This window comes from Notamacropus eugenii, chromosome 6 (genome assembly GCF_028372415.1).
Source record: "Notamacropus eugenii isolate mMacEug1 chromosome 6, mMacEug1.pri_v2, whole genome shotgun sequence".
Taxonomy (NCBI): Eukaryota; Metazoa; Chordata; class Mammalia; order Diprotodontia; family Macropodidae; genus Notamacropus; species Notamacropus eugenii.
In genome coordinates this window covers 286778872-286791616 of record NC_092877.1, presented here as the reverse complement: position 1 = coordinate 286791616, position 12745 = coordinate 286778872, and positions in this window count along the sequence as shown.

The following is a 12745-nucleotide window of genomic DNA, read 5'->3' as shown; positions in this document are numbered from 1 at the left end:
TTGGTCTTTCTAAATAAAGTTCTTTCCTATGCCTCAGTTTGTCTGAGACAACACTCATTCAGTGAGTAAGGGCCTACTATGTGTAAAGCCTTGGGAAATGTCCCCTCAAGAGGCAAGGGAAGGAGATGGGTTCTTTGGTGAAGTTAGTGTGGTTTGAATGGGAGTAATGTTATTTTTTTAAAAAAGTGTTTGAGCCATATGACTATTTTACTGTGTAAACTGTAACATTTTCTTGAAGAAAATATAGATCTATCAAAATGATCCACTGTCAAAACCATGTGGAAAATAAATATCTGCCAGTAGCTGAATAGTGAAACCTCTATTGTAGCCATTAATCTCTTCACCTGGCCTTGGGTATAAGCTTTTGAGAAGAGAATACTAAAAATGAGACTTTTATTTCCTTTGTGCCTGGAAATATAAGACTTTTAAAATTAGGAAGGCTCACAAATTTAGTCATCTAGTCCTACTGCTAAATATTACAGATGAAAAAATTGAAGCAAAAAAAGAGCCTGTGAGAAATATAATAACTATATAAAAATTAATAAATCAAAAGGTGCAACTGAATATGAATAGTAAACAATGTGTTTGCTTCAATTTCAAATTAAATTTCCTTCAAATTCAGAGTTTGTTTCCTTCTCTAGTATATTAGTATAGTATATTATATATATCATGAATAGTCATCTGGGCAGGAATCAGAAAATTCTTGATGTAATTCTTGATGTTTTTCAGCTGAACTTTGAAGGAAATTAGGGGTTCTAAGAGGTCTAGATGAGGAGGTACTGAATTCTAGATATGAGAGACCAACTACAAAGAAATTGTAATAGTCCAACCAAGACATAATGTCCTGATAGAGGGTGATAATCCTATAAATAGAGGGAAGGAGAGAGATGTGAGTACTGTGGGCCATAGAATTGACATCTTTAGGGAATAGATGATTTATATGAACATATATATGTATATTTTATATTTATGATAAAATAGATTGAGGAGTCCAGGATGACTCTGAGGTTAGAAATCAGTGCAAGTTGAGGGATAATGATTCTCCTAATAGGAAACAAGATGAAGAGCAACTTTTAGAGGAAAAAATATACCTACTTATCATTCATTGATGCCATTCTATATTTAGGCATGAGAACGGTTGGTCAACAAACTTTTCATACTTGATTTTTGAAAAGCAAGCAGAATAGCACTGGAGAATAAATTATTTGGTGTCAACTTTAGATACATTACCAGTTCCTACTATTCAATTACTCAGTGGATAGTTCTGGGCCTGGAGTCAGGAAAACCCAAATGTTAATCGGCCTTCAATACTTACTAGATATATATCCGTGGACAAGTCATTTAACCTGTATTTATGTGTTTCATCATCTATAAAATGGGGCTAATAATAGCAATTACATCCCATGGTTGTTGTGAGGATTAAATGAAATCATGATTATAAATTATAAAGGAAGGAAGGAAGGAAAGAAAGAGTGAAGGAAGAAGAGAAGAAGGGGAAAAATAAAGGCAAAGAGGAGAAGAAAGCAGTTAATTTGAATTAAGATAGAATTTAAAGAGTAGGAAGATGTTAAAATGGCTGCATATTTCTCTGTGTTTTGGGGCATATGGCAGAAACAGCTGAACTGATGTAACACCCTGGCTTTGGTTGCTGAGAACAAGTGGTTAGAACAAGAAGCTTGTGAAGTCTTTCTGTAAAGGTAGAAGAGCTAAACTGATTCTGTTCTCATCAAAGGATGATTCTTATTATTAGCTAAAAATGATTTTAGAGAAGGGATCATCATGTTTCCTCTTCCTCTTTCCCTAATGCCTTTCCCCACTCCCAACACTTAACATTTATTAAAAATTTCTGTTGGAAAAGTTTTGGTTTTTGTTTTAATGTCTTTGTCTGTGATAAACAAACCTACAAATATATTTGTGGAAATCTATATCTAGTGACCTTTTCAAATTATTTTCTGGGGAGCTACTATATGTAGTGTACTGTCCCACAAGCTAGTGAATATATAAAGAACCTATTATTGAATTATTTTTGAGAACTCTGAGACTGGGAACTCTTTTCACCCTTCAATGAACATGGCAGCCCATCATTGATTTAGTGGATAAGCCCTAAGGAATTGTTTCAGGAATGATGAGGTTAAGAAATTTGAACAGAACTGCCCAGTTAATCAAGTGCTGGCAGCCATATTTGAATGTAAGTATTTTTGATGCCAAAAGCAGCAGTACTGTTTTTGTTATAGCATAGTGTCTTGGCTTCAGACTTATGATGGTAAGGGGTATAAAAGAAAATACACTCCTTGTGAATGACTGTAATGTATAATAATGTCCACCATTGTGTATCATACCATTTTCATGTCTCCAAAAAATTCTCATCACTATATGACATATAGAAAAGAATGATGAAATTCTGCCTGAACATATACTCACTGTTTCGTAAGACTAAATTTTACAGAAAGTGTTTGATGAAGCATTTTCCTTTCTGGAAATTGGCCACTAATGACCTTAATCAATCAAAAATAATTTATTAAGTACCAACTACATGCCAGGATCTGTTGTAGCTGCTGAGGATAGAAAGACAAGAAAGAGGTGACGGATCTGAAAAACTATAAAAGCCTGAAAGAAGACTTACTCTTTTACCTGAAAAGCGAAAGCCACTAGATTTTATTTACGTAGCCAATACACGTAAACACAAAATTAGGCCTTTCATGTGGAAATTCAAATCCTCCTTCTCTTGTACTCACCACCAGGAAATCACTCGACATCATCACACACCATTTCTTCTTTTGCTCCATTTGCTGATAAAGTGGTGACCATTTCCTCACTGAGACCAACCCCACTACGTATAATCTTGATTCCCTCTCACCCTGACTTTTGCATTAAATTGTTCCCTCTACTATCCTCCCACCTTCTATAAAAGGCAATAGTAGAAATGGAAGGATTTGGTAGCTAACTGATTATATGATTCAGTGACTTACCCAGGATTACATACCTAGACATATTATAGGGCACTATACTTGAACTTGTGCATTTATGTCTTCAAGTATTGACTACACCATGTTGCAATATAAATTGCCAAAGAGTTCCACCCTAAAAGTAACCTAAGACCTCATTTTACTGAAAAAATAGTCCTTTTTTCTAGTATCTGTCATCTATGAGACATGTTGTATGTGTATGCAAACATATGTATACCCACATCTATATATATACACACATGAATATATGTATAAACACATAAATATATTTCTTAATTGTACATACATATTCATGCATATGTATATTTATACACATATATACATGTATGTATGCATGCATTTTTTATTGAAACCTGAAAACACTAATGAATTTTATTCTTAATATAGGTAAATCAAATAACTGTATAGTTAATGGGAAGTGACTCTACTGCCTCATATTAGGGTTATATGTACACTGCTAAAAGATATTGTAGCTATAACTTGACTTTTTTCCCCTTAATATCGTCCATGGGAGGTTATTTTATGACTCCAACCCCCCTGAAAATTGAGTTGAAACCCCCAGAAAACAATACAAGTTCACAAAATTATAGTTTCAAGTTTCAAAAGAAAGAATATCTTTAAAAGACAGTGACCATCATTCCTCAAGAGAGAAGAAAGTTTGAGATTCTATAAAAGTAGAATTCTCAGACCTCCAGAAAAGAAATTAAAAAAAAAAATCCTTGAGATTCCTAGTAGATGAACAAAGGAAAAGCAGCTAGCCATTAGAGTAAACTAGAAGTGTGAATTTTATCTGAAGGAACAAAATAAAGCATTTTTGGTTTAAAAAAATGAGTACCACAGTTAAGCTGTGATATTTAAGAAGTTCTATAAATATGTGCCTGACTATATGAGGGAACACATACTGTTCTGTTTCTGCCACTTTCATGTCTTGCTGTTGCAAAGGCTTAAAGTTAAAAAAAAAATCACCAAGAAGGGCATGTTAACCAACAAAGGAAGGATAAAAGTGTTTCTACCTCACTGTAATCCTGGAAGTCCTAACTAATGTTCAAACTAAGTCATGGGGTAGACTCAAACTGCTGCACTCACTGTTAGCATCATTTGTTGAGGAAGATCCTTCTTTATTGTTAGAGCAGTTCAGGTTGGTACTGAAGATTGTATGTGTGCGCACGCACGTGCGTGTGTGTGTGTGTGTCGGTGTCTGTGTGTGTTTTTTAGTTAAGCAAGAGAGAACTACCTTTAGTGTTCCAATGGAAAAGAGTATAAGTGAATATGCTTCAATATAACATGCATTCATTATAAGTTTGACTTTAATGAGTTTTTACATAATAAAAATATAAAAGTATGGAAAAGTAAATGATTAAAAATGTTAATTTTTATGTGCAAATGAGTTATGTACATTATATCATTTGCTCAATGCCAAGTTGTTTTTTTTGTTTTTTATTTTTTTCCTTCCAAGTGCATATTGACATGCGACACAATTTGCAGAAAGCCTAACTCAGCAAATATTCTATGGAAGTTGCCTGCTGAGATGGTTCACTGATAGAGACCTAATAAATTAGACCCTATCATCTCTCTTAGCAACCTAAATATACTTCAATGGGACGATAGATCAATACTCTTATAAAGGTGGTTAATTGTACCAATAATTCAGATCATACGCCATCAAAACCTGAACATTTTATTATGAAACTCATCCATGATTCCATGTATATCTTCTACAGGGAAATGACAATGTCAACCTTCTTCTACATCTTTTGACAATACTGTATGACTGGATAATTTTATTTATTTTTAGTGGACATAATATATAAACATATATGATTATCTCCAAACACAGTCTTAAATAATAATAATTATTATTATATTACATATATCATATATATATATGTATAGAAATCTTCATGAGTAATAGTTGTTTTCTATTGACACATACACGGAACTTGGGCTTAATCTTTCTCAGTTCTCCTGTTTCAGAACTGAAACTCCCCAAATCTTATTTGGAAAGTCAAAATCAACTAACAAGTATCCATTGGACCTGATTGCTGGTTTGAGCTCACAACCTAGCCAGTGTAGGTTCAGTTTGACTGATTAACTCAGGCAAAAAATAAAAGGAAAAAAGACAATCTCCTAGAGCAAGGGTTCTTAGTCTTTATTGTGTTATCTGATGAAGCCAGTGAACATTTTGAAGGAAGATAAAAGCAATAGGCCTTGAAAACAATTTGTGCATGTAAGTGAGAGAGAAAAAGGAGTCAAGAATGGTATCCAGATTTCATGTTTGGGTAACTGGAAGATTATTACCTCAAGGGTAATAATGGAATTAGGAAGTAAAAAGGGTTAAGGCAAGGATATGTGGGGGCAGTATTTTGGAAATGTCACATAAGCAAGAAACTGCATCTATCAGCTCCATGTACCTTCACTGGCTACCTCTCATGACAATAATGCCTCTGGGCTTCCCTAGGTTCCTTCAAGTTCCATCTAAAATTAAACCTTCTTTAAGAAGCATTTCAAGATCATTATTTATTCTACTGCCTTCCTTCTCTTATACATAGGTATTTGATAGTATTTTTTCCTCCATTAGATTGTGAGATCATTAGGGCAGGGCTTGTCTTTTGCATTTTGTATTTCCAGTATTTAGCATAGTGTATGGCATATAGTAAGTACTTGATAAATATTTAGTGAATTTCATATTGAGATTAAGATGTCTACAGAACAGAGAGTTTGACATGTTCAATAGCAAATTGAACATGCAAGCCTGGATGTCAGCAGGAAGATTAGGGCTGGGAAAAAAAAAATATTTGAGAATCATCAGCATAGAGGTGATACTTAAAATGAAGAGAACTGTGTTAAAATCACTGAGTGAAATGTCTGGAGACAAAATAGAAGAAGGCACAGGAAGAAGTCCTTTAGGGACACCCACAAGTAGTTAATGTAGACTGGGTGAAGATCCAACAAAGGATATTTAGAAAGACTATTTCATATAGGTAAGAAGTGAATCTGGCAAGAAAAGTGACTCACATAAACTCTTCTAAATTCACCTCCGAACAGCTCTAAAATAGCAACTCAAAATGAATTCCAAAACTGAAGAATCAACAAAGAGAGGGAATGAAAGAAATTTTCAGCCCAAGACCACTTGAAAGGTCAGTGGAAAAGTTTGGTCTCACTCAAGTAAAATGGGAACACAGGCCAGGGCAAGTGACTTCCGGGTAGGACGGACACAGACCATACCCAAGAAAGACAACAAGTAGCTGTGAAAACTGGTGCAGATCAATGGTGAGATGCACGTCCCATAGGTCCAGTGCAGCAGGTCAGTGGCACGGCAGGCTAACAATGAGGCCTTGAGCTGCCAATGCAGCAGAGTAGTGGTGAGGCCGCACAGCTAAGGAAGAACAGACCAGTTGGAAGATCATGAAGCCTCAGTGCAGCAGGCCAGTGACTATACCCCAGACCATCTGCACAAAAAGCTTGAGAAAGTGCCCACTTCACCTTAGGAATAGAACCCAACTTTAAATATCACAAAATAGGCACAAAAATGATCAAAAACAACAACAATGAAAGAAAGTTACTTTGGTGACAGCATAGATCAAAATACAAATTTAGAAGAGGCCTACAATGCCTCTTTTACAAAGGATCCCCATTCCAAGACTACCTTTATTTTTACTGCTCTCTTTTCTTACTATTAGGAAACACCTCGTTTTTCAGAGCTAAGTCCTGGCAAGCAACCTGGGCTGTGAGCATGGCATAACAACAATCTTTTGCACTCATACTCTGGATAAACTGTACTGCAGTTAAATAAAAGAATTGACTCAAACCAACCACAGTCCCTGAGTGTTGACAGAAACCTGCAGGAACCATGTTCTAGTCATGAATCCTAGTTATGAATAGACTTTGTCACTGGCAAAGTTGCCTCATTGTTGCTGTTATACCTCATGGCTATGATTACACCTCATTGCTTGGTTCTTTGAATAGCCACAATTAAATATATCAAGCCTTAGTCTCACTGCTTTGGGTCTCCTTAGTCTTAGAGGACACCCTGGCACATGTGTCTAGTTTTACCTCTTTAACAGGAAGAAAGAAACCTTTTTGCCTATAACCTCTATGAATTCTTTGGTATTTTCTTTTACTTTATTTCATTTTTCAGAATTGACAGTGGGTGTTTAACCACTGTGGGCTCTTTGGTATTTTCAAGATTAATGCTAAAAAACAAGATTAAAAAACAAAAACTAAAACCTGGGCATTATATTTTAAGAAATTATCAAGAAAAGTTGCCCTGATATCCTAGAACCAGAGAGCAAATAGAAATTTAATAATTCTAATGATCACCTGAAAGAAATCTCAAAATGAAAAGTCTCAGGAATATTATAGCCAAATTCCAGAACTCTCAGGTCAAAGAGAAAATATTGAAAGCAGCCAGAAAGAAAAAATTCAACTATCTTTGGAGCCACAGTCAGAATCACACAAGATTTGACAGTCTCAACCTTAAAGGACTGAAGAGCTTGGAGTATGGTACCTAAGGCAAAGGAGATAGGATTACAATCAAGGATCACCTACCCAGAAAAACTGAGTATAATCCTTCATGGGAAAGATGAATATTCAGTGAAATAGAGGATTTTGAAGCATTAATGTTAAAATGTCTACAGATGAACAGAACATTTGATTTCCAAAACAAATATAAGATTTAAGACTTTCAGTAATAAGATGATAGAGTAAAGCGGAGCCCTCCAAAATTTCCCTTCTAACAACTTGAAAATTGCCTCAGAATTGATGGCTGGGGCATAGCCCAAGCCAAAGAAATCAAAATTAACATTTTACCTAAATTAATCAGTACCATACACATAAAGCTTCCAAAAATCATTTTGTAGGGATAGAAAAAAATAATAACGAATTTCATCTAGAAGAAAAAAATCAAAGATATTAAGGAAATCAATGTAAAAAATGTGAAGGAAGGTGGTCTAGCTCTACCAGATCTCAAACTGTATTTCAAAGTGGCAATTATCATAAAAACTCTAGTAGTGGACAAGAAATAGAAGGGTGGATAAATGGAATAGAATAGGTACACAATACATTATAGGAAATGATCATTGTAATCTAATATGTGTTAAATTCAAAGATGCAAGTTTTTAGTACAAGTAATCATCATTTGACAAAAACTGCCAGGAAAACTGAAAAATAGTATGAAAAAAAAATAAAAACTAGGTGTAGACCAATATCTCCATGCCATATTCCAAAATAAAGTCAAAATGTGGACATGATTTACATATAAAGGGAAATACCATAAGCAAATTAGGAGAACATGGAATAGTTTACCTGTCAGATATACTCTGAAGGGAAGAATTTAGGATCAAACACGAGATAGAGTGCATATAAAATGTAAAATAGATAATTTAATTATATTAAACTGAAAAGATTTTTCAGAAATAAAACCAATGCAACAAAAATTAGAGGAAAAGCAAAAAAAGTTGAAATTTGCAAGTATTTCTGATAAGGGCCTCATTTCTCAAATATATAGAATATTGAGTCAAATTTATAAGAATTGCAAATTAAAACAGCTTTTGAGGTATCACCTCAGACCTATCAGATTGACTGATATGACAAAAAAGATCATGATATATATTGGAGGAGATATGGGAAAACTGGTACACTAACACAATATTGGTGGCATTGTGAACTGTTGCAATCATGCTGGAGAACAATTTGGAATTAACCTTAATTTTCTACTAATATTTTCTATGAAAACATGCATATCCTTTGACCAATAAATACCACTGATACGTTTGTTTCTCAAAGATATTTTTAAGATTGTGTATGGGGAACTCATTTGTACATAAATATTTATAGCAGATATCTTTGTTATGGCTAAGAATTGGAAATTGAGAGGTTGTCTGTCAACTGGGGAATTGCTGAGCAATCTGTGGCATATGATCGTGATGGAATATTATTTTCTTATAATAAAAGACAAACAGGCTAATTTCAGAAAATCTTGGACTTGCATGAATTGATGTAAAGTGAGTAGAATCAGGAGAACATTGTGTGTAATAACAACAATATTGTATTATAAGGAAATAAGAATGACCTAGCTGTTCTCAGCAATACAGTGAGTCAAAGGATACACAATGAAATATGCTATCTGCTTGCAGAGAAAGAAATGATATTGTATGAATACAGAATGAAACATACTATTTTTCTCTTACTTCTTTTCATCTTCCTTCCTTCCTCCCTCCCTTCCTTCCTTTTTATTTTCCTTCCTTCTTCATTTCCTTCTTTCCTCCCTTTCATCATTCCTTTTTGTTTTATTTGAATCTTCTACAAAATGAGTGATATGGAAAACTTTTACATGATTACATGCACATATATAATATATATCAGATTTCTTACTGTCTCTGGGAAGGGGGAGAAGAAAGAGAAAGGGATAAAATTAGGAAATCAATTTTTTTAAAAAATGTAAAAATTTCTCTGAACATCTGATTGTGGAAAAGAAAATATTATTATAAATCAGATACAAGATTCAAGAGAAGGCATTAAAAGGTAAACAGTCAAGAGAAGACGTAAGTAATTCAATAAGGGCAAATTGTTTACATCATTACATGGAAAAACGATACTTCATACTTTTAAGAACTTTATCAATACTATAATAGGATATTCATAGATGATGAATATCTTCTATGGAATGGAATGTGATGGAAGGATATTCAGAATAAACAAATTTTACAAGTGACAAAAAGCATGATGCTGGAAGAAGAGGGAGAAAAATGTAAAATAGGGGTAAATTATCCCATGCAAAGAGGCATATAAAATCTACCTTAGTAGAGAGAAGGATAAGAGGTGGGTGTCTCTTGAACTGTACCCTAGTCAGAATTGACTCAAAGAGGGAATAACATACACACTAAGACACAGAAATCTGTCTTACTCTGTAGGAAAGTAGGAGAAGAGGCAGATGAGAGAAGCACGGATTACTGAAAGAAGTGATGGGCAGATTGGGGGAGGCAGTAGTTAGAAGTTAAACAGTAGTGAGGACAGAGAGGAAGAGAGAGAGAGAGAGAGAGAGAGAGAGAGAGAGAGAGAGAGAGAGAGAGAGAGAGAGAGAGAGAGAATACACAGATGAAAAATTGGATGGGGAAATAAAGAGCTAATAATCATAATTGTCTACGTGAATAGGATGAATTCACCCATAAAATAGAAGTTGACAGCAGAGTATAGTAAAAAAAAACAAAACAGAATCCATCATTATGTTGTTTACAAGAAAAAGGTAAGGGTCTGGAACAAAATCTATTTTGCTTTAGCTGAAATGAAAAAAAAATGTAGCAACTATAGTCTTAGATAAAGCAAAAGCAAAAAAAAAATGGTTCTAATTAAAAGAAATAAGGAAGGAAACTATGTCTTGTTTAAAGGTATCACAGAAAATTAACATGAATACTAAATATATAAGCATGAAATGGTATAGCATCCATATTTCTGAAGAATTTAAATGAGGAACTAGAGACAATAAACAGTAAAACTATATTAGTGAGGGTCCTCAACTTTCCCCTCCCAGAACTAGATAAATCTAACCAAAAAATAAACAAGAAATAAGATAAGGAGGAAATAGAATCTTAGAAAATTCAGATATGCTAGACCTCTGGAGAAAATCAAATAAGAATAGAAATATGTACATTTTTCTTGGCAGTATATGATACCTCCACATTTTTGTGAAGGAAGGTAGCTTAGCTGTAGCAGATCTCAAAATGTCTTATAAAACAGTAATCATCAAAATGATTTTGTACTGGCTAAGACATAGAATGGTCCATCCATAGAATCAATTAGTTATGCAATTCACAATGGCAAATGACCATCATAATTTAGTGTTTGATAAACACAAAGTTATTAGCCTCTAAGAAAATAATTTGCTATTTCACAAAAACTGCTGGGGAAAATGGAAAACCATAAGTCAGAAACCAGGTTTGGACCAGCATCATATATCATTTACCAAGATAGGGTCAAAATAGATACACAATTTAGACATAAAAGATGATGCCATAAGTAATTTAGGAGAACAGTTTATAAACTATAAACCTTTAATTTATCAATCAGATATATTTTGAAGTGAAGACTTTATGAAAAAACAAAAGAGAAAGCATTAAACAATGGATAATTTTGATTTAAAACAAATAGAAATGTTTTGTACAAACAAAACCGATGAAATTAAGAACATATGGAAGGAAAAAGCTGGGGAAAATTAAAGCAAGTATGTCTGATTAAGACCTCATTTATTAAATAAATAGAGAACTGAGTTAAATTTATAGTACAACAAGTCATTCCCCAGTTGTTAAATGGTCGAAGGATAGGTACAGGAAATTTCCAGATGAAGAAATCAAAGATATCTATAGTCATAGGAAAAAATAATCTAAATCACTATTGATTAGAGAAGTGCAAATTAAAATAATTCTGAGGTACCACCTCACACCTATCAGATTGGGTAAAATGATATAAAAGGAAAATGTTAAATGTTGGAGGGGATGTGGGAAAATTGGGAAACTAATGCACAGTTGGTGGAGTTGTGAACTGATCCAAAAATTCTGGAAAGATATTTGGAACTATGCCCAATGCACACATGTTCTAAATTTACTTTTCGCATGGATGCTGTTTATTTGGGGGAGAGAGTAAACCCCATCTTTAGGAGAACATTTTGAACAATCTTAACAAGTTATCTCAGAATAACAGTACTTCTGGTGCATTGTTGTTCTTTTTTCTTTTTCTTCTTTCTTTTCTATATTTCATCCCTCTCTTTGCTTGGGATGTCATACACTTACATGTGATTTCTTTTTCCATGGAAATATGAATTTTGATTGCTTTTAAGATATTTTGGGGTTCAAGGGTTAGGTTTAAAAATGTTTCTATTTTCTCCAAAAACCTGAAATAATTTGTTTTTTATCCTGCATTTTTAATTATGATTTCTTGAAATATAGCTCTGAAATAATAAGCTGTAAAATAATCTTTTTGTGATGCAAATTGAGCTACTGGACAGTGCCTTTAAACCCAAATCACTATGACTGTCATTGAATGGACAGCAACAGTTCCTAGCCTAACTCTACGCTGCTTATTGTTTAGGTTTTAGACACAGTGTAAATAGCACATTTTTTCCTGAACTGGCTTGAAATTGTGAGGGTCTTCCATGCTGTGATTAAAAATTTTGTGTTGGTAAATTAGGCTATATTTTGTCTCAATTTTTATCTAGCCCTTGGTCATTGAATGGACATTGCCTCAGGGAAAAAAAAATGGATACTGGGGAAAGACTTTAATTTAGAAAAGCCAAGGTTACCCACCAAATCCTATACATTTGGCCGTTGTCTTGATTTTTCTCTTCCCACTGGACTCAACCCTGGAGGAGAGAGTGAAACTGATGACTTTCTGCAGTTCTGCCTTATTTAAATCCAATTAACATGAAAGTCAAGGCATCACCTTTATCATATTATTGGTCCTCTTTGAGAATGAAAGACAAACAACAACAACCACTATTAAATTTCCATCCCAATGATATACAAAAACGGAAAAGGACTTATTTGTTTATAGCACTTCTTTTTTATGGTGGCAAAGAATTGGAAATTGAAGGGATGTCCATCAATTTAGGTATGGCTGAATAAATCCTGATAAGTGTTTGTAGTGGAATACTATTTTGTTATGAGAAATGACTGAATAAATTCAGAAAATTCTGGAAAGACATATGTTCTGATGCAAAGTGAAAGGAACAGAACCAGGAGTATATTGTGCACAATAACAGCAATGTTGTATAATGATAAACAGCGACT